Here is a 26,055-nt window from a genome sequence, read left to right as displayed (position 1 = left end):
TAGTCCTCCTTTTCTTTTTGTTAGAAGATGAAAAATATCATATCTTTAACTGTCTTTTCTGATATGATGAGTCCCAGTGATTGTCATTGCTATCCCCCTATAGCAATCTCAGTGCTTGGTCACTAAATAGTAAAGTAGATGGGGAATTTAACCATAATCTCCCCCAAAAGTAAAACAAACCCAGCCCTGCAATTACAATATACACATTTTAAAACCAATTGATTTTACGCTTAACAAATCATTTGAAGAGGATTGAACTCAGCAGGCTGGTTTCACAGATACTAACATGGAGGTTTTCAAACTCTTTCAGAATGTGGACCACATCTTAATGGACAGATTGGCTCCTGGGCCATCTTCCCTCCCACTGATGATCCAAGAACACCCTGTGGTAATGACAGCAGTTACATAGAAGGAAAAATAGATAGTAATTATATAATAATGAGAGTAATGTATTTCCAGTGTCATTTAGCAGCTAGAAAGGAGGAGAAGCCAGTGCTGTGTGACTAGTCAGTTCTTTGTGTGGGACCACACTTTGAACACAGCTGTCTTAAAATACCCTACAGCCATCTACATGTTACACTGTTTACCACTGAAAGAACATTGTATTTGGCAGAGATTAGCTACAGCTAATGGGCTTTTTGCTCTGATCCTCACTTGTTTTGAAAAATGAGTACATCTTGTGGAGAGCTTAGGCAGCACAGGGTACCGCTGTGGAACAATGTGTGTGAGGTGGGGCTCTTTGGGCTGACTGGGTGACCTGAGGTATTCTGAATTCAGAGACTGAAAGGTAGTGAAACAGGGTATGCAACTGCTGGGTGACTTAAAGTGCTTCATATTTGAATCAAATCTTGAAGAAAACAGGAGAAAGTTGTTCTGTGCAGAGGTGAGAACTTCCTTAGGTTCTGTACTTTGGGTGTGGGTTGGGAGTGTGTGAGAGAGAGAGTGTGTGTGTGTGTGTGTGTGTGTGTGTGTGTGGAAAAGAGACACCTCACGGGAGGATCCCTCTACATAGGGAGATCCATTGGTGGCACTGAGCTGCTGTAGTGGTTCCTATACTCTGGTGCCTCGCGTTGGTCAGCAGTGGGTGCGTAGCTCAAGTGTATCTAGGACTATAGGTAGATGGTGCAAGTTAGAGCGGCCTTCAGACTTAAATCTTAAATTGTGTGGCCCTCAAGTTATTGCATCAGGTTAACGTTTGCAAAACAATGAACACTGTAAAAAATGCTGATTGTACCACATGTGCTTTAGGCACTTCCAAGCTGCAGCCAGAAGCAGCCTAGTGCATCATAAAATAAATGTTGAAACAGGGGTGCTGGAACAATTTGTATAGTAGGGGTGCTGAGAACCATTGAACCAAACTTTAAACCCATGATGGGAACCACTTCAAGCCAGGGTGTGTAGCAGCACCCCTAGTTCCAGTTCCTATGTGTTGAAAAGACACTGGGCTGCTTTGTAAAATCAGTTCACACATGGCTTCCTTTTGTTCTGCTTTTAAAAATGTGTAAATTTGGGATTCATGAAATGAAAGTCTGATAGCACAGAATTGGAAAAGCGGGCTCTGTGCAGTCTTTCTTACTCAGCTCTGCTAATGATTTATCATCATTTGTATTACAGTAGCACGTGGAAGACACAATCAGGGACCATTGTCCTTTGGTGCTGTACTAACAAGTATTAAAAAACAGTCCCTTCTCCAAAGAACTTACAATCTTGGTCAGAGACAAGAGACAACCCCTGGCTGGAACAAACAAATGGATGGGAGTGGGGAGGAGGGAGGATAAGGTGACAGCCATACTAGCATGTTTTTGCACAGACTAGCTCTATGCCCAGTTTAATTCTAGCCATTATCAATTAGCAGCAGTTGGTAGGCGTGATGACAGAAGTGAGCTTTGAAGAGGAGCTCGGAGGAGGATAAGGTAGCGAGCAGCTTTATGGATTTCTTCAGGGATTCTGTGTCAATGCATAAAGGACAGCAAGGGGAAAAGTGCAAAGGTGGTTGGAGGAAGAAGGAGATTAACATCAGTAAAGGCTGCGCTCCCTCTGATATTCCAGTTCAGAGATTCTTTCACGATCCCCTCATAAATTACAGTGGAAACCCTGTACATCTTAAATCTTAAAACGGGTGGCCACCAAGTTATTGCATCAGGCAATGTTTGCAAAATAGGCAACTGCTGACTTCAGTGGGGTTGCATGGCTGTAACTGAGCAATTGCCTATTTTGCAAACATTGCCTGATGCAATAACTTGGTGGCCACCCATTTTAAGATTTAAGATGTACATGTACTATGCAACTGTTAATGACAACATATATTGTTTGACATGTAATCATGGCTACCTGAGCAATTCTGTGTAGCTGAAGTCAGGTTGCCTGGTGGAACTAAGAGTAGAACTTGGTCTGTAGGGTTAATAAGAGGTATCCAGTGTTACATGGGACTTCATCAGGTGCAAGGGTGTAAGAGAACAGACTCTGCTCTGGAGTGTATCCATTCATAATGCTACTTTCCTATATAGGCCACACCCTGCAACAATTAGATACTCTTTTAAACCCACCCTTGAACAATTAGTCACTGAAGCCATGCCCCAAACTGACATCACTGGAAAGTCTGATAAGACAGCAGCAGACTTCCAAAACATCCCAAGGAAAGCAAAATAATCTGCTGTTGTGCAATATCTTATCTCTTATTTTTCAATATCATATACTAGGAAGAACTGTTGTGGTATTTGAGTCTACGCCTAGCAAATGGCTTCTGTGATCAGCAAAGCCTCATCTTCCTCAAAGGGCAGGTTATTGTTTCATTTCTCCTCGGATCTCATGAACATTATCCTCTGGAGGGTCCACTTCTGTGAGGAACTGAGTGCTCCCAATAGGAGTGGAGGGTGCTGAGCACCTTGCAGGATCGGGTCCTGCATGTCTAAGTCAGAGATACCTTTTTATATATGTCTAACTGTGTCCCCATCCCTTTGTACTTGATCAGTTCTTAGGGAGCATAATGATGAGTTAATCATGGGTGCGGAGGGAGAGAAATGTGAACTTGTTTTGCTTATAAACACATTTCCTTTGTGAAGAAAACTCTGAGGAAAACCTTGAGATTTTGTGAATTGGATCTTTGGTATGTGAGAAACTGGAAAGCCATCACATTCTTTGCATGACAAGTGAGCAGGGAAGCTGGCCCTGAATCAGAGGAATTAGATCTTTCCAGGAGCATGTCTGGACTGGCAGGCCTATCATCCAGAGAGAGTAGGATTATATTTTTCAGTTTTGCTTTGCCTGGGACCAGTCCTACAGAAAGAGACCTTCCGGACACAGTGAAACATTAAATGAGTTGCAAGAGAGTGGAAGAAAATATTGGGAAGTTATCAAGGAGAGACTGCTGCATATTAACATGGATGATGGAGGCACAAATCTTTGTGATTGTAAACAAAAATTTTTACCTTGGCTGGCATATGTATTTCAGTTTTGGGTGTAACCCTTTCATGTGCACAGCTGCACTCCCCATTCCCATAGTTCAGAATGATGGGTAAAGCTTTTGATCTTGCATTCTAGGCTTACTTTGGTTACATAGTATTTATTAAGACTTTCTAACTCCCCCAGAGCTGGGTGTGAGATATACTTCTGGAGGAACTGCCCTCTGGAACCCTGTGATTATAGCAAGTTGTTAGTTTCTCCCTGACAGGTGCAGGCAAGTTGGTTAAAAAATAATTTTAGTAAAATGAAACCTACCTCGTGTCAGCTTGCACACATGGGCCTACACTATGGAGGCTTGTTTTCCTTATCTAAAGGTGGTGGTTTTCCTTTTCTCCCAAAATATGTGATCTATTTGAATTGCAAATGACCTTTTCCCTCTTGCTCTTGCCATTCTGTGTCAGCAGTGGCTGAACACATAAGACATGGAACAATTTAACATCCGTTTAATGCCTCTACGTTTTTTTCTCTGTCATCCAAAGCCCCTTGAAGTCAGTATGAGATGGTGGAGGGAGGTCTTTCCATTGACTCCAGTGGACATTGGATTAGGCCCTGTATAAGGTATTGGTGCTGATCCTGAATTCCTTGCACAATCAAAGCTCCCTTTGACTGAAACCTCCAGCATTCTGCACTTCTGATGCAACTGACTGTAGATTTTGATAGCTTCAAAGAAGCAGTGCCAGCCCTCCCAGTGATTCCCTTTCTCCTACACGCCTCTGTGATTTGTAAAATGCACTGCATGGTTCCAGAGCTTGGTAAATAAAAAAATAACTGTCTGTATTTTTCACTGATTGAAATATTTTGTAAGTTTAGGCAAGCTTGTATACAAACTAGGTGCAGACTTCAGGTTCCTGACAAGCAGCCAGGCCTTTGGTGCTGAAGAGGTTAGGTACCACTTCCTTCATCAGCCAGACGAGTCCCTTTTGAGTAGTGTGAGATAACGCTCTTCCTCAGAGATTTTTGTTTAAAGAAACCTTTCAGTCTCTGAAGTGCTGCACGTATGATTTTGTTTGCCCAATAGAAACGGGAGAATAGAAGTGCTTGGGACACTACCTGTGTGTTTCAGAGAAGTTGTGTCCTACTCATTCAGTTCTGTACAAGTGTGCTGCAGAAACTGGGCATTACTGCAGTGAGCTAACGAAAATCTACATTTGCATATAGGTGCTGGTTATTTTAAATGGAAAAAAAAAAAAAACCCAACCATTTCCCCCCCTTAAAAACACAGAATCATACCTAGATGCTGATGAAGTCAGTGGGAATTTGGAGTCACCAAGGAAGGCAAGATCAGGCTCCTAATTTCTCTGCTTGCAAACAAACCACTTTGTAATTAACCTGGTCCTATCAGAATCCATACTGCGTTTTTGAGGAACGGAGGACAGCATAGCCTCGTGTCCACCACTGCGGCCTGGATCAAACTCCTTCTGTGTAAAATACATAACATACAGCGTTGTGTGTCATCCACCGTTCAGCCACACTCAGCAGCTTTCTGGAGTGTAACAAAAGTGCTTCAGGCACAGGCGTCTCCCAAGCTACATTAATTGCTGAAACTGAAGCTGCTTCCCGAGCGTTCTTGTCCTGTGCCTTGTTCGATGAGCTGGCGCTGCAGTCCTGGCTAACCTGAATGGCTGTAAATGAAGTACTCTGCCTTAAGCGGCACATGTTTTATGTATGGCATCTGACTTACGAAGACTACACCCAGCAGGCAGCATTGAGAGAGAGAAAGAGGAAAGCTTGATAAATCTACGGGTGGTTGTTTTTCATATTTTTCTTTTTATTAGAGATGGACAAAAACCAGATCCTCAAATTCAAACTGCTTTGAAGCACAATTTGAGTCCAAATTCTGCCCAGTGGTTTTATTTTAGTGCCACTGTTGTCACGTGAGAATGGCAGGGAATCAGAGAAAGGATCACTTTCTTCTAAGACAGAACAAGGAGCTTTAGAATAAGAAAATAGTTTTCCTGAAGCTTTCCCCTTGCTCCCCCACCTGCTTCGCTGTACCCATGTTCTAATCGGTGCCCAAAAGTAGAAGAGGACTCTTTTCCAATTATGGTTTGGATGTGTCTGCAATCTCACCAAAAAACAATCCTCATGAGATTTTGGCACAAGATAAACTGGTATTGACCCCATTCAAAATGGCAGCAGTCCTGGGAGGTCAGAGGATCTTATGATCTTAAGGCCATTTTGGGTTGAAATTTTATGAGACCAGCTCATGAGATTGCAGTAATATGGATTTCAGTACCAAATCCAAACTTAATCCCGAGTGTCAGCGAAAAGTAGCAATAATTCTGTGCCAGGAGAGGAAGACATTGGCTAGTCCTTACACATGCATCTCACTTGAATGAGGTGCGTAACGTTCTGCAAGCCCTCGGGTGAAACATGGCCAGAAAGGGTTAAACAGCCTGCAAAATAAATAACCCTCAAAGACATGTGGGGAGATAATGTTTGTGTTTTTAAATATGTATGAGTAGGGTTGACAATGTAATCAACAGTCCCTGTCTATGATGTATTCTGGTAATTTGGAGGTGAAAAAGCATCCTATCATTTAAATGAATTGTAAACACGGGATATCTCAGTATTCATCTCTCTTTGAAATGTACTGGGAATGGTGGAGGAACAAACAAATTGCCTTATATTAATTCTATAGCTAAGTACTGGTGATGGACTGCCTTCAAAGTCATCCTAATTACCTTTTAAACTCCAACTTCTCAAAAGACATGAAATTTTATAAAAGATCCTTGGGTCCTGATTCTGTCATCTCAGATCTGCTTAGGCTTCATCAGGGGAAGTTTGAGTCGCAAGACTGAGGTCCCAGTTATGCTGGTATGCCCTGAATATGATATTTGGACATTGGACTATAACCTATGAACTATTTCTGAAAGAACTCTTTGCAACTACAAAGGTCACTATCTCTGCTATGAATCTGCACCTCAGTGAATTGAACTCATGTCTGTATGTATATTTATTGATCTCTCTCATTTTTTAATAAATTTTAGTTTCGTTAATAAGAATTGGCTGTAGTGTGTATTTGGGAAAGATCTGGAATATTCAATAAGCTGGGAGGTAATGTGTCTGATCCTTTGGGATTGGTAGAACCTTTTCTTTTATATGATGGAATAAGATTTACAGAAATTTTCATCGTATTTAATGTGGGTACCTGTATGGAGGCCTGAGGCAGGGGTTCTCAAACTGGGGGTCAGGACCCCTCAGGGGGTCGTGAGGTTATTACATGGGGGGTCACAAGCTGCCAGCCTCCACCCCAAACCCTGCTTCGTCTCCAGCATTTATAATGGTATTAAATATATTAAAAAGTGTTTTTAATTAATAAGGGGGGGGGTCTCACTCAGAAGCTTGCTATGTGAAAGAGGTCACCAGTACAAAAGTCTGAGAACCACTGCTATAAGGGAACTGTGGTGTTTGGACTTCTAAGTACCCAGTAAGGTAATAAAGAAGCTGTTTTATGCTGGCTTGGTAAATCTAAGTATTGGAATATCCACCAGCTTTATGGGGATTGTCTGCCCCATTTTTTGCAGTTCACTCTAATTGAGTGATCACACTAGGCTCCCCACTAGAACCTGGTCACACCCTCCCTCCCATTAATTCCTCAAGTTCTATGGAAAATGAAACCATCAAGGGGACCCAGGATCCTCCTTTCAGAGTGGGCTCATCCGCTGTGGTTCTCACACCTCCTCCATCTTGCTTTCAATCTTCCCAGACTACTTCTTTCAGAGAGACTGAGCAGGATGCCCATTACTTCAATGGAGCTGTACTTACCTACGCCAGAGCCGAACTGGGTCTTGTATCTTTTTATTCTGGAGCAGAGTGGAGCAAAATCACATCCTGCCGACCACAATCATATAGTAGTTTAAAAGTGACAATCAAAGGTATCTACAGAAGCAGAGGACAATATGGGGGCTAAAAATATTTTCCTGGTTTGAAAGACTGGTAATTTAAAGACAATCCCTAACTTTTTACTAGTAAAAAAATACTTATCTCAGTAGGAATTATATCACTAAGGGAGGAAAAAAAACCCCATAGTCAAAGAGGTTTCTGACCATACCTCCCTCCAGAGGGCCTGGAGAGACTGTGATAGAGACTATTCCACTGTTAACAATAATGAGATAGGGAGGGAGCCCGTGCGTTCCAGCAGGAAGCACTTACTCCAGGTACCAATTAGCCATGCTTTTTCCACAAGGCTCTGTGAAACCACAGCTGCCAGTTTTGTGGCACGTGGTTCAAGTGTGAGTTCATAACAAACAATGGGCCCACAAACAATGGGCCCACCTCCTTCTTTCATAAATGCCATGCTGTTTAGTATTATTTGCATTAGGGTAGTACCTAGAGGTGCCAACCAAAATCAGGAGCTCAGTGTGCTAGTGTGACATTACCCAGGGTACAATCTGGACTATTGAACAGCTGTGTAACCCTAGTTCTCCAACCTGGGGTGCCTTGTACACTGTTTCACTGTGACAGCAACCACTCCTGTTCTTCTCACACACAGCCTCCAGCATGTAAATCACTCCCAGCTATACTGTATGAGTGTTATGGCCAGCCACTCCTGAATTACACTGCAGGGCACCACCAGCAAATTCCCACTCCCAGACTTGTCCCCAAAAATATGTCTTGTACTGCCCAGCTCTCTCCTTCTGGACAGTACAAGCTCATATAAAGTCTGTCATTTTATTAACAGAAAATGATACTCACAGATCCTATTATTTCAAATGAAGTTTCCTAAACATTTCAGTCTAAACACACTGGTTTAGGTCAAACAAATTTATTAATTACAGAAAGAGATTTTAACTGATTACAAGTAATGAGGCATAAAAATCAGAATTGGTTACAAGAAAATATAAAAGTAGAACACAACTAATACTTCACTTAACAAGCTAAGTGAATTCAAAGCAAAAATCTCTCACCACATGGTTCAGCAATCTTACTGGCTGAATCTCTTTCAGACAGGATCCCTCCTCAGTTCAAAGCTGTTTCTTTTCTTCAGGTGTTGTGGCTGCTGTGGATAGAGAGAAAGGGAGGGATGTTTTGGGGTGTCTGTTCTGCTTTTGTATAGTTCTCTTTTGAGAATCATTTCCAGCTGAGGTTCAGAAGACACAAAGTCCATGTGGATGGGAACCTCAAGCTGTTTTTTGTGTAAATGTAGATTTCTTGCTCACACTCTCTTTCCTGCCAAAGAATGGCCACTTAACCAGGTGATAACTCATTTGATTTTGTTGACACCTGGCTGAGGTGTCAGTTTGCCTTTTGTCTCTGAGGAACTGGTTTGTGGCTGCTTTTCTGAACTTGGAACATGTCTCAGTAATGAATCATAGGACTGGAAGGGACCTCGAGAGGTCATCTAATTTAGTCCCCTGCACTCACAGCAGGACTAAGTATTATCTAGACCATCCCTGACACGTGTGTGTCTGAACTGCTCTAAAAATCTCCAGTGATGCAGTTTCCACAACCTCCCTAGGCAATTTATTCCAGTGCTTAACTACCCTGACAGGAAGTTTTTTCTCACGTCCAACCTAAACCGCCCTTGCTGCAATTTAAGCCCATTGCTTCTTGTCCTATCCTCAGAGGTTAATGAGAACACTTTACCTATCTCCTCCTTGTAATAACCTTTTATGTACTTGAAAACTGTTATCCTGTCCCCTCTCAGTCTTCTCGTCTCCAGAGTAAACAAACACAATTTTTTCAATCTTCTCTCATACGTCATGTTTTCTAGATCTTTAATCATTTTTGTTGTTCTGCTCGGGACTCTCTCTAATTTATCCACATCTTTCCTGAAATGTGGGGCACAGAACTGGACACAATAATCCAGTTAGACCTAATCATCCTGGAGTAGAGTAGAAGCATTACTTCTTGTATCTTGCTTACAACACTCCTGATGTTTGGGTTATTTGCAACTGTGTTACACTGTTGACTCATATTTGGCTTGTGGTCCACTATAACCCCCAGATCCCTTTCCGCAGTACTCCTTCCTAGGCAGTCATTTCCCACTTTGTATGTGTGCAACTAATTGTTCCTTCCTAAATGGAGTACTTTGCATTTGACCTCATTGAATTTCATCCTATTTACTTCATACCATTTCTCCAGTTTTTCCAGATCATTTTGAATTTTAATCCTATCCTCCAAAGCACTTGCAACCCCTCCAAGCTTGGTATCATCTGCAAACTTTATAAGTGTACTCTCTATACCATTATCTAAATCATGGATGAAGATATTGAACAGAACTAGACCCAGAACTGATCCCTGTGGGACCCCACTCATTATACCCTTCCGGCATGACTGTGAACCACTGATAACTACTCTCTGGGAACTATTTTTCAATCAGTTATGCACCCTTATAGTAGTTTCATCTAGGTTGTATTTCCCTAGTTTGTTTATAAGAAGGTCATGCAAGACAGTATCAAAAGCCTTACTGAAGTCAAGCTATAGCACATCTACCACTTCTCCACATCTACAAGGCTTGTTACCCTGCCAAAGAAAGCTATCAGGTTGGTTTTCCATGATTTGTTCTTGACAAATCCATGCTGACTGTTATAGCACCTTATTATCTTCTAGGTGTTTGCAAATTGATCATTTAATTATTTGTTCCATTATCTTTCTGGGTACAGAAGTTAATCTGATTGGTCTGTAACTCCCAAGGTTGTCCTTATTTCCCTTTTAATAGATTGGTACTATATTTGCCCTTTCCCCAGTCCTCTTGAATCTTTCCCCTCTTCCATAACTTTTTGAAGATAATTGTTAATGGCTCAGATATCTCCTCAGTCAGCTCCTTGAGTATTCTAGGATGTATTTCATTAGGCTCTGGTGACTTGGAGACATCTAACTTGTCTAAGTAATTTTTAACTTGTTCTTTCCCTATTTTAGCCTCTGATCATTTTCACCGATATTCACTGTGTTAGACATCCAATCACTACTAACCTTTTTGGTGAAAACTGAAACAAAAAAGTCATTTAGCACATCTGCCATTTCCACATTTTCTGTTATTGTTTTCTCCCAGTCATTGAGTAATGGGCCTACCCTGCCCTTGGTCTTCTTTTTGCTTCTAATGTATTTGTAGAATATTTTCTTGTAACCCTTTATAGGTCTAGCTAGTTTAATCCGGTTTTGTGCCTTGGCCTTCTTTCTAATTTTGTCCCTACATGCTTGTGTTGTTTATATTCATCCTTTGTAATTTGACTTACTTTCCACTTTTTGTAGGACTCTTTTTTGAGTTTCAGATCATTGAGGATCTGGTTAAGCCAGGGTGGTCTCTTGCCATACTTCCTATCTTTCCTACGCAGTGGGATAGTTTGCTCTTGTGCCCTTAATAATGTCTCTTTGAAAAACTGCCAACTCTCTTGAACTGTTTTTCTCCTTAGACTTGCTTCCCATGGGACCTTACCCACCAACTCCCCAAATTTGCTGAAGTCTGCCTTCTTGAATTCCATTATCTTTATTGTGCTGTTTTCCCTCCTACCATTCCTTAGAATCATGAACTCTATCATTTCATGATCACTTTCACCTAAGATGCCTTCCACTTTCAAATTCTCAACCAGTTCCTCCCTATTTGTCAAAATCAAATCTAGAACAGTCTCCTTCCTGGCATACAGTAATCCCCTACTCTCATACAGTAGAATCTTATAACTTTACATATAATGTTGCCATTATTTCAGGACAATAATGGTCAGCAAATTATGAGTTCTCGAACAATACCTCACAAGGGATACTTTGTACAAAATTTATCATGGTCTTGTAAAAGGGGTGAACATAGGGGTACAGACTGTCACAGTTAGGCACTGTACATACATGAGACAGTCCCTGTGCTGAAGAGTTTACAATCTAAACAGAGAGGAGAAGAGAAGAATTATTATTCCCTGTGACAGGGTCGGGCCAGATGGCTATAGGAGAGTAACAGAAGGCAGATATATTAGCCCCAGGTTAAGTAGGTCCCTTTTCCCTGGGTAAGGTAACAGGGAACGTTCCAGATCAGGAACCTTCTGGAGACAATTAAGACAGGCTGATTAGAACACCTGCAGCCAGTCAAGAAGCTGCTAGAATCAATTAAGGTGTGCTAATCAGGGCACTTGGGTTTAAAAAGGAGCTCACTTCAGTTTGTGGTGTGCGTGTGAGGAGTTGGGAGCAAGAGGTACTAGGAGCTGAGAGTGAGAATGTGTACCGTTGGAGGACTGAGGAGTACAAGCATTATCAGACACCAGGAGGAAGGTCCTGTGATGAGGATAAAGAAGGTGTTGGGAGGAGGCCATAGGGAAGTAGCCCAGGGAGCTGTAGCTGTCGCACAGCTGTTCCAGAAGGCACTCTAGACAGCTGCATTCCACAGGATCCTGGAACCCAGAGTAGAGCGCGGGCCCGGGTTCCCACCAAACCTCTCAACTTCTGGTCAGACACAGGAGGAGTTGACCTGGACTATGGGTTCACAAAAACAGCCAAACTGAGGGCTACCGTGAAGCTCCAAGGCGAGCAAATCCACCAATAAGCGCAAGACCTTCCAAGGTAGAGGAGGAACTTTGTCACACCCCATTATACACACATATTCTGGGTTCAAGTGTGTAGCTATTCATCTGGGGCCCAAGGGCCATTGAAGGGCCAATGCACCTCATAGGAGGCACTTAGCACCTTCCCGGATTAAGTTTCTAGACAAGAAGGTGTATGAAGGAATTGAGGATTAATTATATAGGGCCCAATCCTACAAGGTGCTGAACATCCGTTGTGAGGTTCTGATTGCCTTTTAACTCCATCTGAAGAAAAGTTGGAATTGATGGTGCTCAGCTCTTTGCTGCATCGGGCCCAAAGAAAGTGGTGTATTATAATGGTCTCTACTAAGACTGCTACAGTTGATGGTCAGTTTCTATTTCTATCACAAACTTCAGTTTTTAGAATTACCACTTGATCATCTGTGGTCAGGAAAGGCAGTCAGCAAAGAGGGGATGAGTTGGATTTACTTGTATCCTGTTGTGGAAGAATTGGCTTTAAAATAGAAGATTTTTTCCCAAAACCTGATCTGATATTGTGAGTTTTGTGGATGAGACCAAATCAAATTCCAACCCCCCAGGGTTTGCCCATCCCTCCTACATACTGTATAGAATTTTGATGATAATAATGGGCTCTTGAATACTACTGTTGGACTTGGTAAAATGGAATAGAATCTATACTGTGACTCACCAGAGGCAGAATCTTTCATTAACCATTAAAATGCAGCCATTTCTGGGGTCGAACATGGTGCACATTTTTACTCAGAACAGTCAACCACATAATAGTTTAGGACAAGTGATAAATAATGTATCCATTCAAGAACTTAAATGTACGGAACTACAGCTGAAATGTAGCCAGGACAATTGACCAAACAAAACTCACCTAGTCATTATATTGACCACTTTGTTTTCATAGTGTTTCCCTTCTTACTTCTGTTTGTAGTTTGTTAGTCTTTTTAGATGGCTTCAGGGCAAGGACTGTGTCTGTATAATGCCTAGCACATTTTGGGTGTTCTTGCAATGTAAATAATAACCAATAATAATTTTATTTTTATAGCATATCCTTTGTAGCCAAAACACACAGATAGCTACACAATAGAATACTAACCAAATGCAATAAAATAAAAACACCACAAAATAACACCCAATTAAAATATATACCCTTATTAGCCTGGTCCTCAGCTGGTGTAATTAGTGTCGATCCACTGAAGTCACCAGCTGAGGATCTGACTTATAAGATTAGGAGCAAATAAGGGTATCCAGTTTAAAAAGGGAAAGGCACTGAAAGAGATGATCATAACTATAGGACTGAGTGTCATTGTACCAATACCTTGGCAATAAAAAGTTTTGAGGGGAGGCACCAAATGAGATTGATTTTATGGGGAGCAAATTCCATGCAGCAAGACTCACGACAGCAACAGCATGATTACCTGTTGACATTGGACATCTGCGTGGAAACCCTAAACAGCAGGCAGTTTGTAAGTGTAGCTACTCAGCAATATGGAGGGTGGACATGAGATGATCATGCTTGCCCAAACCAGTGAGCAATTCTGCTGTAAGAACTGACCAGCCCTACTCAGCACTTCAAGGAAAGGGAATTACAGTAGATTCCACTTAATAGAAATCCCAGTATTAACAACTTTTGCTTAATAAAAACATTTTGCTGGGAACCAATTCCACCCCACTGGCTTTAATATTAATGAGATTCTGACATTGACAACATACATGTCGCTTACTAACACCTTTTGGAGGAAGAAATCCCCCAACTGCAGTCAGGTTTGCAGGGCTTCAGCCATGGAAGGAAGCACTGGGGCTGCATGGTACTTCTCCCTGTGCAATCTGGGCTGTGTCCTGCCCGGGCACCAGGGGGTAAGCTCAGTACATCCCCGTGCTTCCTTCCCTGACTGCAGCCCCACAAACATGCCTTCTGGTTATTGGTAACTTCTGGATAATGGCACCTTTTTGCTGGGAACTGAGAGGTTGCTAATAAGTGGAATCCACTGTACAGTAATCAAGACTCTTGGGCACAAGGGTATGCGCTGCTGCCCCAAGGTCATTGTGAATTAATAGTAGTGCAACACAAATTAAACCCTACCCCTTTGAAAACTCCACTTTCTTTCACGTTGAACATATGGCCTTCCATGCGGAAAGGACAGTCCACTGTGACATCAGGGAATGATGTAAACAGAAATGGGGACTGGCTTGAAGCATCTATATATAATAACAGTTATAAAACTATTGATAATGTTATTTCCCCTCACTCCTGACAGCTATTTCTTAGTGAAAAAAACTGGATTTGTCACTGAAACTCTGATGCCCTTGGTGTCCTGTCTGTACTTCAGATATCATTTTCTCGAGCATGGTGTCCTGACTCAGAAGCTTGACTGGATTATGGAATGTGCAGTTCTTTTATCTCATCTTCTGACTTCTCTGTGTTTATGTGGGGGGAAGGGGCTGAGGCTGGAGAAAGAGAGATAAAGCAGGTTTGTTTATGGGTGAATCGAAGGCAATTCCACTGGAGAGTTTTATTTTAAACTGATGGAAATATTACTCACTGGGACTGCAGCTGCTCCCACTGATTGCTGGAAGGGGCCTGGGTTTCTCAGGGTATTGCCAAACTGGGATATCCAATGATGAGCTCTGTATAGAACTCAGTCAGTGGCAGGTATAATTACAGGGTTATTAATCAGCATGCAGGTGGCAGAAGGACTCTTCATTATTTGAGATTGGACACAGCATTACCACAATGGTAATAATCATTTTAGTTGGCTTTTGGGATTTGTATTAGCAACTACATAACCAGAGCATTCATGGGTAACTTACCAAGTGTGTATTAGCATCTTCAGCAAACAACAAAGTCATAATGTTAGTACCATATTCTAGGAGAATACTGAGCTGCAATCAGCATAGTACAATGTGGGAAAATTATGGGCCGGGCTTTTACAGTTAGTTGGATTCAGTTGCTCACATATATATATATGCATATGCCAAGTTTATGTGCACAATAGTCTCTTTTGTTCGTGCAAATCAGGTATTTATGCTGGGCTGGAAAAAGGAAGATTGGCTTTGTGATTACAGCAGTGGGCTTGGATTTAGGAGGTCTAGGTTCAAGTCCTAGATCTACCACAGACTGTGTGATCTTGGGCAAGTAATTTCTCCCTCAATTCCTCATTTGTAAAAATGAAGGTAGTAATGTTTCCTTTCTTCCACCCGGCATCTCTCTTCCCTATTTAGCTTGTAAAGTCTTTAGAATAGGAAGTGTGGTCTTTTACTATTGTACATACAGCGCCTAGCACAATGGGGCCATGATCCCAGTTTTGGCCTATAGGGACTACTGGAATACAAATAATTAATAATAATGTTTCCCCCAGATTTGCTTTGAAATCATTAAGCTGGTAAATTTGTCACAACCTTTGCAGAAGCTGTGGATTCCATCATTTTCCATTTTTTTTAGTCCCGTTACTTTTTTTTTTTTTTTAATGGTGTAGAGCTCAGTTGGGGTCCTAAAAGTGCCACAGATGGCTCCCTCCTTGGGCGCTATTCTGCTGGCAGAAGTGGAGGACAACGCTAAGGCTGCAAGTACCTCATACTGTGGGATAAAGATAAGGTATTTTGCAAGTTCTTCTTTGCAGGCAGGCGGAGATGAGCCCCTTCCATTTCAACTCCCCCTTCAGATAGTGGGAAATGGTTCAGATCACCACAGGGCGCGAACACATTCTGATTTGCTGCCTGGGCACTGACCAGTTTTCTAAACCTACATTTTTCAAAGTGTTGCACTAATTTTTGCTGCATAACTCTCAATGGCAGATGCTGGGTGCTCAGCATCTCTGAAAACCATGCCATTTATTTAGGGGCCTAAATATGGATTTAGGAGCCTGACTTTTGGCATCAAAGTTTTAAAAGGTTGGCCCTAACCTCTTTGTGCCTCACTTACCCCAGCTATAACCTTGGGTGTAAACACAGCTTCCCTGAAGGATGTCATATATACACTTCTTGGAACTATTATTTTTTTGTTTTCTGACAGTGCTTAGAGGCCTCAAGTGAGATTGGTGCACCGTTGTGGTCATTGCTGTAGAAACACACAGCAAGAGACAGTCCCTGCCACAAAGTGCTTATAGTCTAAATAGACAAGCCAGACCAGAGATGGGCAAACTACGGCCCGCGGGCCACATCCGGCCCACAGGACCATCCTGCCCAGCCCTTGAGCTCCTGGCCAGGGAGGCTAGCCCCCGGCCCCGCCGCTGCTGTCGCCCTCCCCAACCCTTGCTGCCCCCCCTCCCCTGCAGCCATGCCACCACACGGGCAGCAGGGGTGCGAGCTCCTGCCGCTCTGATTGGCATGGTAAGGGGGCGGCGGTGGCGCACGTGGGGGTTGGGGGGGTTGGGTGGGGATCCCGGGGGGCAGTCAGGGGACAGGGAGCGGTTGGATGGGGTGGAGGTTCTGGGGCAGTTGGGGATGGGGAATGGGGGGGTTGGATGGGAGTCCCAGGGGGCCTGTCAGACGGCCCCCCAACTTGAAGCAAATACTCACCAGCAACCACACAACAAAATCACTTACCCAGGAACCTATCCTTGCAACAAAGCCCTTTGCCAACTGTGTCCACATATCTATTCAGGGGACACCATCATCGGGCCTAATCACATCAGCTACACTATCAGAGGCTCATTCACCTGCACATCTACCAATGTGATATATGTCAGCAATGCCCCTCTGCCATGTACGTTGGCCAAACAGGACAGTCTCTACATAAAAGAATAAATGGACACAAATCAGAAGTTAAGAATTATTCATAAACCACTCGGAGAACACTTCAATCTCTCTGGTCACTCGATTACAGACCTAAAAGTGGCAATATTACAACAAAAAAACTTCAGAAACAGACTCCAACAAGAGACTGCTGAATTGGAATTAATTTGCAAACTGGACACCATTACCTTAGGCTTGAATAAAGACTGGGAGTGGATGCGTCATTACACAAAGTAAAACTATTTCCCCATGTTTATTTTTTTCCCCCCTACTGTTCCTCACACGTTCTTGTCAACTGCTGGAAATGGCCCACCTTGATTATTACTACAAAAGGTTTTTTTCCTCTCCGGCTGGTAATAGCTCACCTTACCTGATCACTCTCATTACAGTTTGTATGGTAACACCCATTGTTTCATGTTCTCTGTCTATAAAATCCCCCTACTATATTTTCCACTGCATGCATCCGATGAAGTGAGCTGTAGCTCATGAAAGCTTGTGCTCAAATAAATTTGTTAGTCTCTAAGGTGCCACAAGTCCTCCTGTTCTTTTTGCGGATACAGACTAACACGGCTGCTACTCTGAATCCTACAAATATGAGAAAACAAGTAGTGATGGTGGTATAAGGACAACTGATGATACAGGGTGGGGTGGGGGATCCTGAGGAGCACAAAGAGCATGGATAAGGTGGACAGCTGGAAACATATTCCTGCGGTGGATGTCAGGGAGATATCCCAGGCCACTCACACCAAATCTTTTCTTTCCTTCTTCTGTCCTCAAAGGCATCATCTGCCTGGATTCCTGAAATCTGTACTGAGAATTGTCTGTGTTGGAGATTCCTCCAGGGCACAGTGATTCCTTTGTCTATAAAGAGCATTGGCCACCCGTCTCTGCTGTGCTACAGGCCCGCATCATGTTATTTACTAGGACACAGGCAATGTTCCTTCTAATTTTAGACCGGCTGTGTGCGCAAAAAATTTCTTCTGTGCAAATTTTTGTGCGAGCATGGTTTGGGCTCTGTGTGCGCGTGTGCACGCACAGCTTAGAGGGAACAGTGGACACAGGTTGTCAACAGGTAAGTAGCTTGTGATTCCCTTGATGTCCCTTGAGTCTTCTTTTGACGCTGAGCATGTTCATCTCCCTGCAGGTCTGTGATGCATAACTGAAAGCAGGGAGGCTTTCCTTTGCTCACCACTGAGTCATTCCCTTGTCCCAAACACATACTGCAAGGGGATGATTGCTTGTAGTAACCCAGTTCAGTCAAATACCTGCTTTCCTTTTCTTTCTTTCTTTCCTGGCCTTGCCCCGTTTTCTGTGGTACTGCATCATCTAAAGTTTCTAAATGCATCCCTGGCACACCGCTTCTGCTTGCTGTCTGCATGCAGGAGGTGGTGGGGACTTTCTGTCTCTTGATCAGTCTTACAGCTAGTCCATTAAAATGTACTTACTTTAATATCACAGTCACACCATTCCGGGGACAGGGTTTCCATTTGTCTGAGTTTCTCTGAGTGAAATCATTCCCTTAAAAAGTCGGAATGCACTGTGAACCCCCAAGTCTTGGTTTTGGCTTTTAAAACATTGTCCATAACCCTCTGCCTTCTCAATGGAGTCTGGCTATCAGCACCACCTCTGGTGGCCGATTGTCTGCATTATTAGGTACCAGTATTGCTCTCAAATGTATCTCATTGTATTAGTGTAGATGTATTTTACACCAGAACAATCCTACTTTGTTTGATTGTCAAGCCAGGGAGTCATGTACAGTTTTCAAAGGTGGTGAACACATAGGAGGAGATCATGGGTGTGAATGGGGAATGGCAAGTATTTTTTTCCATTCTTTTGCAATACAGTGGTGGGGCTGCTACTCTGTCATGTGATGGAGAGGGGAGGGAATGCAGATATTTTCTTTAGTTTGGAATGAAGAAGGAAGGTTTACCCCTAGCTGAGGGAAGCTCTGTTTTCTCCAAGCGACTTGCATCCTGGCCTTTTATATAATCACAGCCTAGTAGCCCCTATAAAAATATTACCTTGTGTTTTCTGTTTGGCTAATTGCTAATTACCTTAAATGTATCACTTCTAGAACAAGAGCGAGCAAGCAACCACCCACAGTGCATGTTGCCACCTGCGCTGGCAAGTGGAGGATTTTCATTTTATCAAGGGCAGGGATAAGGAAGGGTGGAAGCTGCCTGCCTTCCACACCCAGTGCTAACTGGTGAGAAAGCAAGCCGCGTCGGAGCTGAAAGCTGTGCAAAAGACATTAGAGGGGAACTTGCTGCTCCTCACCCAGGAGAAAGGCGTGTCACTTTAAAGGCTCTGCTCCAGTGTAACTTTGAAAAGAATACATGGGAGCTGGCTTGCCCAGAAGGTATTTCACTTACACATGGGTATGGCTTATCGAGAATGATCAGAGCTCTCAGGACAGCTACATTCAATCCTGAGACTGAGATTGACTGCTGACTGAGCACTTGGCAATCCGTCTTGGTCTGAAAGGGCTTCTCACAGTGAAATGGCTTGGGAAGAGCTCAGTTTCAATGTAGCAGCCTCAGAGCAAACAGAGACTTGCAGCTGCAGTGAGCTATCTGTTTTCAGTGTACCGTGTGGTTCCTTCAGAGCCACCCAGCCATGGAATTTGAAGGATTCAGGCTTCTCTGGATTGCTGGGCTGGTGACTTTTTTGTTGTATTTCAGGTAGTTTCAAAGTAGCAAATACAAAAAAAGGGACAATTGTTCTTTTCTTCCTCTTGAAACAGAAATTATTTTGAATTCTGTAGTGCACTCTCACAGACATCCTTGAACTGAGCTCTGAAGCCCATGGCACTGGCTGTGGTGGGAGACAGGTTACTCGTCTACAGGAACAGCTAGACTGGGCCTGGAAGGCAATTCCTGGGTTCCTCTGTATACTGGATCTAATCGCCATGCCTCAGCTTGCTTTCCCCTCTTTGCATTTTAGCCTTTTCCCACCTGTATTCTTGGCTGGGCCTGTCACAGCTGTTTCTCACAAGTGCTGGATTGCTCTGAAGTAGCATCACTCCAAAAATAACATAACCAAGAAAGACACATTGAGCCCAGCGTACAGAGATACATGTACACACGACAAGCTAAGAAAGAAACCAATAACAAATGCACAATGCCTACTAATACTGATTCTAACACTAACTGGACAGTACAGTGGAGCAAACCACCACTGGTGTAGCTCCCTTGATTTCAGCAGAGTCACACTAGGGATGAATTTGGCCCAGAAGTCTTAAACTCTCTTTTTCTGATCAGCTCTGTGGACACTCTGGTAACTATGAGCCAGAGCTCTGGACAGAGGGTAGTGCACAGTTGCTTCACCCCAGGCAGAGCATCCGGAGGCATGTGTCTCAGAGAGGTGCAGCAGTATCTCCTGGAATTCCCAACCATGCAGGAGGAATCTGCCTGCTGATGCACGTATCTTGTGTGACGGGGGGCACAGTATGTGCTCCCTTGTCTGACCAGCCAGCTCTGCTGGGTGGTGTGGAGGGAGCTCAGGGCCTGGGCCTCACCTCCTCCTCACCCTTTTTTGGTTGGCTAGCACCACTTCAGGAGATTGAGCATGGATTGTAGCTGTGGCCATTCAATCTGCAAGATGTTCAAGGGAGGAATTTTCTTGTGCTCTCCACCTCCCTTGTGCATCAGTGTAGGAGATAGCAAGGACCAGATTGTGGCTGTTTAGCTGTTTTTGTCCACATCTTCAGCTGTCATCAGTTACTGAACCAACAGACCTTTAATAATAAGTGCTCTCTAGATGTTTTGACTCACTAAATTCAATAGTCCTTCCCCTTCTTGGGAGACACAACAGTTGATAAAATTCCAGCCTGTCTGGATGAAATCCAGCTGTCCAGCTGACTCCAGACAATACCTGGAGGACAAGCCGTCCAAGGCACCAGGAAATTGGCCTGGCACTTGACTGCTTCTGAAAAATGTAATCCAGAATTAATTGCAGGAAAATGTCTACCAGTGTGCTCCTCACACCAGCACTCAGAAATGAACAAATCCTCACTTTCCAGAAACTGTTGGGTTGTTGTTTTTTAATTTTGTAGGGTGACAGAGTACCATTAGATAAAAAAAGAATACACAGTAAGTAGAGCCACTAGAAGTGGAAGGTGTCTGGAACATTCAGAGATCTGGATCCTAATGTGTGTCTCTCCTTATGAGAAAGTGACAGAATTATATAACCTTAGAAACAGCCCTTATTTACTGAAGGAAAGAGAAAAGAGAGAGGGGCAGAGTTCTGCACTCTTCTAAGACACAGCACAGCTGGCCCAGCCCAAGGGGAGGGAGGCAAAGGTGGGTTTATGATACTTTTATGCCACCTGGGTTCTGCCTGTACCAGGAAACAATTTGTCGTCTGGCATAAGCCAGAGCATCTCCAGAGGCTGCTCTAAATTATGGAATTCTTACCCAGGCTTCCCACTGGCTGCTCTGCAGTCCAGGATCGTCCATCGCACTCAGATGGAGAGACATCTATAGGCAACAGTGTGGGGATGTGGGGGGAGAAACAGCCCCGCCCCAATTTTTGCAAGTAATATATTCTTTATTAGTTACATTTATGAATCAGTATCCCTTGCCCCAAGTTGTATATTAAAATAAATCAAGTTGTACTTGCTTCCCCAATGACACAAATAATTTAAAAGTGTTCATTTCCCTCCAAAGTCTGCTGTGAAATTGATAGGGTAGACAGAGCATAAAGCACACGTTGGATCAATCATTTTCATTAATCAATCCCCCATGCCATGTTTCTCATGAATGTGCTAAGTTTGAGTTCTTTAACTAAAGACTTCTTACAACTGTATCGGTTTTAGAACTTGCAATAGACTCTAAAGATAAATAAGAAAAGTGCAGAAAGGAAAGCAGAGATGGCTATATGACAGTGTGTACAGAGTTTAAATGAACAGACTTGTGCGCCTCTCTCTTTTGGGCACTTTGGCAATCCCACCCTTTCCCAGTGAGATGGGATCTAAGTTGCAGCGGGCAACATGAAGTTCCCTGAGCATTTCCAGATCTTCAGTGAGTGGAACATGCTGAAAGTTGAGGAGAGGAGGTGGTGTGCCTCCCTCTGCTAGGATCAGTGGTTTGCATTCTGGAGGGGCAGGGAGGTTTCAGTAGTGCAGCAGGAAGGAGGGAATGGGGGCAGCTAGAGAACTTGGACACCTGCTAATCCAGTGCCTGAATGGGATGGATCCCTTGAGGGTAGCTGGTCTATTGAGCTCCTGCCTATCCCAGATGCCCCCCCCAGGCACAAAAAGTGGGTTCTGATTTTAACTTGCCCCTGATCCTGTCACCAGTTAGGAAGGAACAAGGATGTTATCTGAACCTGACTGTCACAAACCCATCACACGCATAGCCATGACTGAGGGGGGAGTCCTCAATGCTGTCTGTTTCAGGAGTGAAACAGCAGAGAAGCTCAGCCACCTTACCAAGGTAACTTCCAGAGCTGGGGAACTGCTGAGAGGAGACAGTTGTTGAACCAAAACAAGGAAAATCTATTTTCCGTCTGTCATTTCCTTCTTGCAGAATCCCATGTTTCCAAGGGGATCCCCTCCTCCTCCCTGCATGATCTCCCATGGTCCCATCCTCTTTCCTGTGTGACCCCGTGTGGTCCTGTCCTCTTCCTGGCATGCTCATGTGTCCCCATCCCCTGCATGATCCCATGTAGCCCTGTCCTCTTTTTCTGGGAGATCCCCTCCTCCACACTGTGAGATCCCATATTGTCCCAGTCATCTTCCTGAATAAAGTTACAGTAGCGTCCCCAGACCAACCTGCCTGTGTTGATGTCTGGGGACAAAATGGTATGGGGCTGCTAGCCAAGAACTCATTTGCTGACACCATACCACTGTTGTCAGAGACAAGAGCAGCTCCTGATCTACCCAGCCACCCCTCGTCATTTCAAAGATTACCAGTTTCAGAATAAAAAATGCAAGTGTTTAGAGAAGCCAGGTTCTCCGTTGGTTAGAACAAGGGCCTGCGCATCAGGTTCCATTCCTGGCTCTGCTGCTAACTTTCTGTGTAGCTTTAGGGGAATCACTTCCCTGTGTCCCAATGCTTCCAACTGTAAAAAGGAGCTGGTAATGCTGACCCTTTGACCCCCCCATAAAGCAAATTGCTCTGAGCTCCCGTGAGGGGGCACCATGCTGGAAAATGTCAGAGTGTTAGTAACTAGCCCAGCTCTCTTGGCTCCTTGTGCTGATGTCCCCGCTCCTTGCTGCTCCCTGCAGGTTCATGCAAGTGGAAGCCCCCAGTCCCCATCTGAGACATCAGAGTCTCCCAGGAGCTTCACCCCTATCCTGAACCCCGCCATTGATGCATTTGTACAAGTCTGGGAACAGATGGATGGAAAATCCCAGCCCCTTGTGGTTAATATATCTTCAGTCACCCTGTTTTTAGCTCTGGGATTCCATTCCATGCCCTCTGCGTTCTCAGCTGGATAAAGTCCTCCTCACTCCTTGCCCTCTCAAACAGCTGCTGTGTCCCAGGTCAGGGGTGGGGAAAGATCCCCTTATATCCAACACCCAAACTCAGGGTTTGAGGGCTAGTTAATGAACAATGATGGGGGTGGGGTCGCCAGGTGCCTGGTTTGTGACCAGAAAGTCAAGTAGAAAAGGGGACCCGACAGTGTCCAGTCAGATCTACTGACCGGACACCCAATGTCCAGTTACTGTGGGCGGGGGAGATGGAGAAGTGCCTGCTCATCACCTGTGTCAGCCCTTACTCAGCTGGGGCTGCCTCCTATCTGTGTCAGGCAGCTGCAGCTCCAAGCCCTGGTTCCACAGGCGAGTCCCTCCTGACCTGGGACGGGGATGGGACAGGGGCAAGGGAGTGATGGGGGGAAACAGCAAGTGATAGGGGGACAGGTCTCGGGGAAAGGAGCGGGGTGGGGTTTTGGGGAGAATAGGAGAGGCAGGGGTAGGGCCTCGGGGGAAGAGGTGGGGCAAGGGAGGTTCCGGCACTCCTGCTGGAGTGTCTGGTTTTTAAATATTACCAAGCTGGCAACCCTAGGGTGGGGGTTTGAAATCCTTGGGCAAGGGAGGGTTCAGGGCCAGCTCTGCTGGGAAACTCTCTGCACTCAGGGGAGTAAGTGTTAGGATAGTCTGTGCAGTAGCGACAGAGTTCACCCAGCATTAACGCTGCCCATGAGCGGAAGGCAGTGTGCCCATCAGCCAGCGTTCTATCATGGAGTGTGATGGGGTCAGTGCAGGGAATGGCATTTTGATGGGAAATAAATAATTCTTTGTACTTCTGGCCGTGTTCTGAAATCTTTTCAACAACTGATCTCGAAAGTGGTTTCTACCAGCAAATTTGGAGCAGCAGGTTAGATGGGGAACATCTCTGCCTAAAACAGAGATCCTGAAAAGTCTGGGGCAGGGGAAGCCATTGCTTTTTTACATTTTCAGTTATGCCTCTTCTTTGGGGGGGAAAGAGGATTGTATCTATCTTTCTGGAGTGGGCAAGTTGGAGTAAGAATAATCAATAATGACACAGAGAGCCTGCTGTAGACTTCCTGTGTGACCTTGGGCAAGTCACTTAATCTCTTTTTGCCTCAACTCCCTGTCTCCAAAATGGGGGTAATGATACTTCCTACCCTTTGACTGTCTATGAGGAGCGGAAGCTTTTTGAGTCAGGGTCTATCTTTTACTGTGTTTTTACAGCTTGTGCAATGGGCCCCTGATCTCAGTGGGGAGCTCTAGGTGCTTGTCATAGGGTGGTTGGCTCCTTTTGGGGAGATAGGCCTCAGCTCCCCCTCTAACAAGATCAACTCACTTCCCCAAGTGGGAAAATGATTTTGGTCATGTGACAGGAAGGTCATGTGACTAACTCAGGCCAGGCCTAGGGATCTAAGGGAGAGGCCTGCAGGAAAGTGGGATGGGAGCTTGAGTGAGACCCTGGGACACACCTGTTAGGTGCAGCTGGAGTGCCAGACAGGGCAGAAGCTTGGAAAGCCGGAGCTGGCTTAAGGAAGGAGGTGAGTATTGTAGGGGTCAAAAGTGGCTAAAATAGGGAGTCAAAGGTCTGTTTGGATTATAACCCAACTCTGTGAAGGAGGGCTGAGGATTCCTAACATAGACCACAGTTCGATCTCTCTCACTCCCTATCCCCTGGTTCTTAGAAAATGAGACCATTTTAAGGAGGGGACTCCTGACTCAAGGAGAGAATGGTGTGAATTGCAGAACCATTGGTCTGCTCAGTTGGTGTGAAGCAGTAATATTTGTAGAGACTAAATAACTGAATTCCCTTTCAAAAGGGGAATGTTATTAAAATGTGGAGTTTGAGTAGCCCTGAAGAAAGGGGAGTAGAGGTGGGTGTTTTATAGCCATCCCTGCCCAGGAGGAGATGCTCAGGAGGTAGGTGACCTGTTTACTGTGCTACTGTAATGCAAACAATAATGGGACTGATGGAACAACTTGACTAAATAAATACTCATGTTTGAAATGTAGAAATTTAAATTACTCAGCTACTGACATATGAATTCAATTGCAGGTTGCCTTCTCAGAGCGATAACTCATGGCCCAGCCTCACACTGCATCCTACCTACACTTGAGTTAAAATGCTAAACCCAACAATTAATGAGGGTCAAGCTGCCCTCTGAGTGAGTGTCACTTGCATTGAAAGTGATGGGTGTTGCATTAACTTCTCAGAGGGAAGTGTCTGGTCCTTTGTGTTAAGAAACAAAAGTGTAACTGGGTTAGTTTGTATAACTTTCTCCTCTAATCCTTTATAAAACAGAAACCCATTTTACACGGTGTGTGGACAGTGCCTAGCACAATGGAGTCTTGGTCCATGACTGGGGCTCCTAGACGCTACTGAAATACTAGTACTGATAATAAATGGAAACCACCTCCTCATGTATCTCATTTCAACCCTGCTCCAGTTTATCCAAATAGCTTCTGCTCAAATCATTTTCCTTTCCTGCTGCTCTGATCCCGTTCATTGTAACCATGGATTACTCTAGTCAGAGAGAAAGGAGACAAAGCTGCAAATCTTGTTAAAAGGGAAGAGGGCTTGAAGTGAAAGCTATCCAGAAACTGAGTGAGGGCCAGCATCTAAACAGGGTGCTATCTGTGAAACATGCATACCCTCTATGATGGAGGCCATGCTAGCAAACTGTTCAGAGGCAGTGGGTAACTTGTAGTACAGAAGGGAATTTTGCTAATGTACAAGTGTAAAGCCTGAGGTTCTGTCTTTATGGTTATTTTCTGTGTAACTCATATCTGTTTGCTTTTTCTTAATATTTTATCTTAGAGACTTCTTTTCTCCGATCACACCTTTTGTTTGTTTTTACTCTCAAACAGGTCTCTGTTGTCCAAATGGTGGCGTATGTGTGCAAGAGTGAGCTGATATATAGGGACAGATTTCATTCCTTTGGGAGA

General features: G+C 44.1%; 1 long non-coding RNA gene across 2 annotated transcripts in view; it reads right to left on the bottom strand.

Annotated features, from left to right (window-relative positions):
- Positions 1 to 26,055, bottom strand: part of LOC140907018 (uncharacterized) — a 45,335-nt gene continuing 19,280 nt past the window's right edge. The window contains exons 2-5 of one of the 2 annotated variants that reach the window (XR_012157336.2): positions 8,373 to 8,464; positions 7,231 to 7,344; positions 4,693 to 4,880; positions 1 to 383 (exon numbers count right to left, since the gene is read on the bottom strand). This is a non-coding gene — a long non-coding RNA (uncharacterized LOC140907018). The remainder of the gene's footprint in view (positions 384 to 4,692; positions 4,881 to 7,230; positions 7,345 to 8,372; positions 8,465 to 26,055) is intronic. The other variant, XR_012157337.2, reaches the window with a different exon arrangement.

This window comes from Lepidochelys kempii, chromosome 2 (assembly GCF_965140285.1).
Source record: "Lepidochelys kempii isolate rLepKem1 chromosome 2, rLepKem1.hap1, whole genome shotgun sequence".
NCBI classification, from domain to species: Eukaryota; Metazoa; Chordata; order Testudines; family Cheloniidae; genus Lepidochelys; species Lepidochelys kempii.
The sequence above is the reverse complement of the archived record's forward strand: the minus strand, read 5'-3'. Positions and strand labels throughout refer to the sequence as shown.